At 42.1% G+C, this 6,224-nt stretch overlaps 1 long non-coding RNA gene across 1 annotated transcript in view; it reads left to right on the top strand.

Moving 5' to 3' along the window:
* The first annotated feature begins 229 nt into the window (after window positions 1-229).
* The window catches only part of LOC116705025 (uncharacterized), a 30,190-nt gene continuing 24,195 nt past the window's right edge, over window positions 230-6,224 (top strand). Inside the window, exon 1 of the long non-coding RNA XR_004335826.1 lies at window positions 230-494. This is a non-coding gene — a long non-coding RNA (uncharacterized LOC116705025). The remainder of the gene's footprint in view (window positions 495-6,224) is intronic.

Raw genomic sequence — 6,224 nt, 5'->3', positions numbered from 1 at the left:
TACACCCACTCTCTCTCTATATATATACTGGTATATACAGTATATTAGTATATTGATTTTTATCATCATTTTTACTTTTCTGTTGTGTGTGCTATCAGTTGTTTCCTTTTTGTTAAGCAACCTGGGGTCTCTTGAAAGGCACTTAAGTTATTACTCCTATTAACTACTTCTCTTACACAGCTGTCTCCCAGGGCTCTGAGGAAGATGGTCCTGGAGGATCATACGCTGCTCCCCACTAAGGAGGTCCATGTGGGACAGGAGGCCGACACGTTCAGGAGCCAGAATCCTAATCATGCTATATGTTTTTTTGTTTTTGAGACTTAAAATAATGGTCAGTTTTTGGTGTTTTGTGTCAGCTGTCGGTGCCATTCCTAGCAGACGTCAGGAAAGCCTACATCACCCCTGCAGAGTACCTCCAGTAGAAGCTCCCCTCGGCCAGTCCGACTCTGACAGCCCTGTCTGCTCTGGACCCTCTTCTGAGAGGCCACTCACAGGTAGGGGGACCATATTTAGATTTCCAAAAAAGAGGACGCTAGGCCCAGCCTCGAGACACAATTTCCGACTTCTTAGAGGTTAATGAACATACTTTAATATGCCTCAATGGTACAAAAATAACTTGTGTGTATGTAATAAAATAAAATATGTAACAACCTGTAACAAAATAATAGCTCTTTTCAAATAAATAAATAAGTAAATACATATGAAATTATGTTCTAAATATGACCTATTCTGTGTCAGCTTCAAAATCCAGCTTCAACTAAATGTCTCTTAAAACCTTTTCAATGTAATAAGATAAGATTTTTTGGTGTCCATGTGAGCTTTGATATCTCCGGCACCTTTATTAGACACTGAAACATACGTGCTAGCTTTGCACACGGTGCACTCCGCCTCCCACTTGTCCCGACTGGGACGGTACGTTGAAAGTTTTTGGTGGTGGCTCATGTCTTGGACAAGCCTGATAAGTACCCCTCCCTGAGTGAGATGATTAAAATCTTGCCTCTCCATCTTTCATGGACCAAGAGTTGAGTCTTCTTTTAGTTTGATGCATGATGTAATCGACCAAAGGAGTGGCAACATAAAGGTACCGGCAGTTAATGCGATCCAAACGGTCAAGCACACCCTGCAGTCCAGGGGGAAGACAGCCATGCAGCTCTTTAGAAGGGAGGATGTGAAGTTCGGGGAGGTGGACAGAAGACTATGCAAGAACATTAGCTCTGCAGCAGCCACGTACAAAGGGCAGCAGAAGATGAATCAGAAAGAAAAGCAGCAGCAGCGCAAGAATGGCTCCCACGCATCTGGCAGTGCTCAGCCGGCCAGAAAACAGACTGCTGAAGAAGAGAAAAGGTCGAGGCTGAGACATGTGGCGAAAAGCGGGCCATGGAGACACTGGTGATCCAGGCAAAGAAGCAAAAATTACGAGTATTACAAACACTAAAGTAAATTGTTATCTTTGCCAATAAAATGTATTAAAATCTGAATTACAAAACATTGTAATGGCTGTCAGTCATGATGTATGAGTAGAAAAGTTAAGTTACAGCAAGTCTACCATCTCTTGTGGGGGTTATGCATTATGCCATTTGTGGTGCCCTCACCCAATAAATTGTAAATGTTAGACCCAGTGACAGGCGTGCATGAAATGGTTGCATAATACTTGGTAAGGAGGTCATAATATTTTTGACTCATGGCTGAAGTGAAGTTTCTTCAGCTCTCCCCAGGTTGGCAAAAAATTCATCTCAAAATGCATCAGATTGATTCTTAAAAATATGGAATATTTAAAATGTTCTTCCGGGGGACCCGGACCCCCCTAGAGGGCTAATATCCTTCTCACCTTTTTCACCCCTGACCCGTTTTCATGCCTGGTAAGTGAACGAAATGGGGAGATGGAGAGAAGATATGTAGAGACATGAAGAGGGGGGGTTGAGAGGAGATACAAGTTAATGGAAGGAAAAGAAATAGCAGTAGCAGAGAGAAAGAGATGAGGAGTGGAAGATAATGGCATATGGATACAAAACGGGGATCTGGAGAAGAGGAGAGAGATGTTTACTGAACACCACGTGAGCAGAGATACCTTCTAAAAGCCGAGCGTGAGGAAACAATAATACTGACAATAACAATTTACTCCATCTTAACCAGGCCTTTAGTCATCGACTCAGGGTCCAAACTAGCCACACAATTAACTCAACGCGTGACGTGTAATGTTTTATCCTTCTGGTAGAATAGCAAATAGAAAAGCCCACAAACAGTTAATAACTCAAACAATTTGTCGATCTGCAACACTTCACAAACAGATGCCCTAAGAGTCCCTGCAGTGGACAAAAAGGTACTCAGGGTGTGTCTGTCCATAGCCAGGGCTGTACTACTTGAGACGGACTCAAGACGCTTTTCTGTTGTCTCGGACTCGTCTTGGACTTGTTGGTATTTGGACTTGGACTTGTCTCGGACTCGGCCATTGGACTGGTCAAATATTCTAGTTGATCTTGACCGAGTGAAGCCCTTCATGCTTTTGTTCTAAAGTAACTTCCTCCTTCAAAACAAAACCATAGATGAAGCTTGGTTGTTCAGAAAACAGCTTTTAGTTTAATTAAAAGTCCATGTAGAACAGGCATTGAGATGGGTCTCCTGGGATACACCTGGCTGCATCATGTGCCTCAATCATCAGGCCTCAGTCGATTTCATTCTGGCCACAGACACAATGTCACAGAGCACTTTATACTCTGAATTCTTCAGAAAAAGTAATAAGTTCAAGAATGGGAACCTTTCCATTTTATATTTTTTTGTAAATAAAATGGCTTGATTTGATCCTATAGTGTGTTATTGCACATGCTTTTGGATTATTACAATAAAGCAAAAATATCATCTTAAATAGCAGATATGCTCTCTCTCACATCACATGAAGTATGAATGGTGAGGTAAGTAAATGGTCTTGAAGAGGATTCTTTTTTTTTCTCATTTGGACTCACTCTGTCTTGACTTGGACTTAAACCTCTTTGGACTCGGTCTCGACTAGTCCTGGTCTTGGACTCGACAAAGGTGGAATTGACTACAGCCCTGTCTATAGCTCTGGTCTCATACAATCCTCCATTGGAATTCAATTCGGCTCCTTTTATCAATGTAAGTAAAATCTGTTTATATAGCATCTTTCTAGATTAGACGTCATAAAATGCCTCACATTAAAAGACAAAAGGAAAACATGAAATAGAGACACAATATAGATAATATGTTCCTTTACTATGATAGTGTAAGACTATAAAGACATTGTCAGAAGCTCACATGCGACTGTGCAGAGTGTGTATAGCTTTTCTGCGTCAGGGTACTGTTAAGACATTGGAGTGGAGGGAGAGAATGTGGTCTGCAACGGGGTCAGGGTTCAGAATCAATCCCCAGATGCTTTGTGGCATGAGCCACAAGGAAAGCTGCCCTGTGTTTTTCTCTGAGTCTGCCTCTGTCTGGCTTCAGTCTCACCTTACAAGTTGATCCTTGGTCTCAGCACAGTGAAGACACACAGTCTTCTTACACACACACACACACACACACACACACACACACACACACACACACACACACACACTGTAATAGAAAGCGGTAACAGAACGGGACCCGACCCGGACCACTTTGACTTTATAAACCGTGGATTCAAACCACCCAATGTTGCTAACACTTCGCATTAGCAACATCCAGCTTTTCATCAGGTTGATAATGACCATTTTATTAAGGTAAGGGGAGCTTTGTCATCATGGTTACACCAATTAACACGTGGTTAAAGTTATGGAACAGTTGTGGTCATGCTAAAAAAACACAAATACAACAATCCTTTGTCAAGTCTTGTGCATTGTTGACCCATCTATTTCTAATAACCATCCCTGACATCCTCATTTGTTTCCTTTAGGCTAAAGTAGTTCAAAGAACACATATTTTAAAGTACCATGCAGGCGTCGGCCTTCTGTTGCACTGAGACTTTATTACCTGAAATGTTCATTTAAAAAAAGGGAGAAGAAGCGTAAGAAATGTAAACCCAACACCTGAGACAATTGAGCCAGCTGGTTCAGCAGCAACTACTCTCTCAACAGTATTTTTCTTGTCACTTTTGTTCCTTCTAACGCTCAGCTATGTTAAGTCCAAATCGATTGTGTCCTAGCGTCTCCACCTCTGCTGAAAGCAACATAGCCCACCTTTAAAAACATATGGAATGGCTGTAAGGCAGGGGGAGGGGGGGGAAGAAGAGAAAAAATTGGCACTTTCCCGCTCTTTCAGCGGCGGGTAGATTGCCCTTCACGGTCTAATGAGTTCTGAGGTACCATAAAATGGAGGAAGAGACATTCACAGGCCAGCAGGCTGACTCATAAATTACACACCTGAGAGCAGAACTGGAAGAAGGAGAGATGGAGGGAGGGGGTGAGCAGAGATAGAAAACGTTTTTTTTTTTTTTTTAAAGTTGAATATATACATCAATTCACAGAAAAGTAAAAGGCAGAGTGCAAAAAGAGAGGGGAAGAAGAACACTTGACAAATCACAGCTGTTACATATCACCTTATACTGTTGTTATGGCTAACATACTTTTAGGTCTTGCAAAGGTCTTTCATAGCCAGACCTATCCCCACAACTCTGCGTCTACACTGGAGTATTGTATGGCAACACCGGCTTATCATTCTTGAATAAGGAAAAAAATGACCTGGCTTGTTTGTATTTTTCTAAACCAATTACAATTTTCTTGAGCGGCACTAAGCCCCCGATGTAGCAACGGTGCCCTTGCAAAATAGGGGAGTAGAACGCCTGACTGCAGGCTTTATAACCTCACTGTACATCTGGTAAGCCAGACTATGGCTACCATGACATGGGGCAACATTAGCATTCATTTGCAACCCATTCTCTTGGCAGTTCTTGAAATGGTCACGTTATTTGATCTATTGATTCATGTAGGCAAGGCAAGGCAGCTTTATTTGTACAGCACATATCAGCAACTGGGCAACTCAAAGTGCTTTACATAAAAACAGTTAAAACAATAAAAACAGACAAAACACGAGAATAAAAGTTACAGTGCAAGATAAGAAAATTAAACCTTAAAGAAAGTGACAACCTTTTACAGAAAGGCAACATCAAAAAGAAAGGTCTTCAGCTTTGATTTATTAAAAGAACTGAGAGTAGCAGCGGATCTGCAGGTTTCTGGGAGATGTTCCAGATATGAGGAGCATAGAAACTGAACACTACTTCCCCCTGTTTGGTTGTGACTCTGGGGACAGAAAGCAGACCTGTCCCAGACCACCAGGTCATAGTGTAGTAGAAGATCAGAAATGTATTTTGGCCCAAACCGTTTAGTGATTTATAAACTAACAAAAGTATTTTGAAATTAATTCTTTGAGGCACAGGAAGCCAGTGTAAAGACTTCAGAAGTGGAGTGATGTGATCCAGTCTCTTGGTCTTAGTGAGGACTGGAGGTTTGATCCCAGTGTTCTAGGTCTTATTGAGGACTGAGTGATGTGATCCAGTCTCTCGGTCTTAGTGAGGACTGGAGTGATGTGATCCAGTTCTCGGTTCTAGTGAGGACTGGAGTGATGTGATCCAGTCTCTTGGTCTTAGTGAGGACTGGAGTTGATGTGATCCAGTCTCTTGTCTTAGTGAGCTGGAGTGATGTGATCCATCTCTCGGTCTTAGTGAGACTGAGGGTGTGATCCAGTCTCCTTGGTCTTAGTGAGGACTGGAGTGATGTGATCCTCTCTTGGTCTTAGTGAGGACTGGAGTGATGTGATCCAGTCTCTGGTCTTAGTGAGGATGGAGTGATGTGATCCAGTCTCTTGGTCTTAGTGAGGACTCGAGCAGCAGCGTTCTGAATCAGCTGCAGCTGTCGGATTGATTTCTTAGGGAGACCTGTAAAGACCCCGTTACAGTAGTCAAGTCTACTGAAGATGAAAGCATGGACAAGTTTTTCCAACTCCTGTTGACACATGAGTCCTTTAACCCTTGATACAGTATATTCTTAAGGTGATAGTAGGCTGACTTTGTTATCGTCTTAATGTGGCTGTTAAAATTCAAGTCAGAGTCCATGGCTGCATGAACATTTTCTAGCTTTGTCTGTTGTTTTTAACATTGTCGTTTGAAGCTGAGTGCTTTAAATCGTTCCTCTTTTGTCACCATCGTTAACCTTTGTTCGCTTTTCGACACTCTCTTTTCTTCTGTTCTCACCGGTAGGACATTTCTCCATGGAGATCTTTTCTTACCAGAGACAACT

Source organism: Etheostoma spectabile, chromosome 17, assembly GCF_008692095.1.
Source record: "Etheostoma spectabile isolate EspeVRDwgs_2016 chromosome 17, UIUC_Espe_1.0, whole genome shotgun sequence".
NCBI classification, from domain to species: Eukaryota; Metazoa; Chordata; class Actinopteri; order Perciformes; family Percidae; genus Etheostoma; species Etheostoma spectabile.
This window is presented reverse-complemented; position numbering and strand designations above follow the sequence as displayed.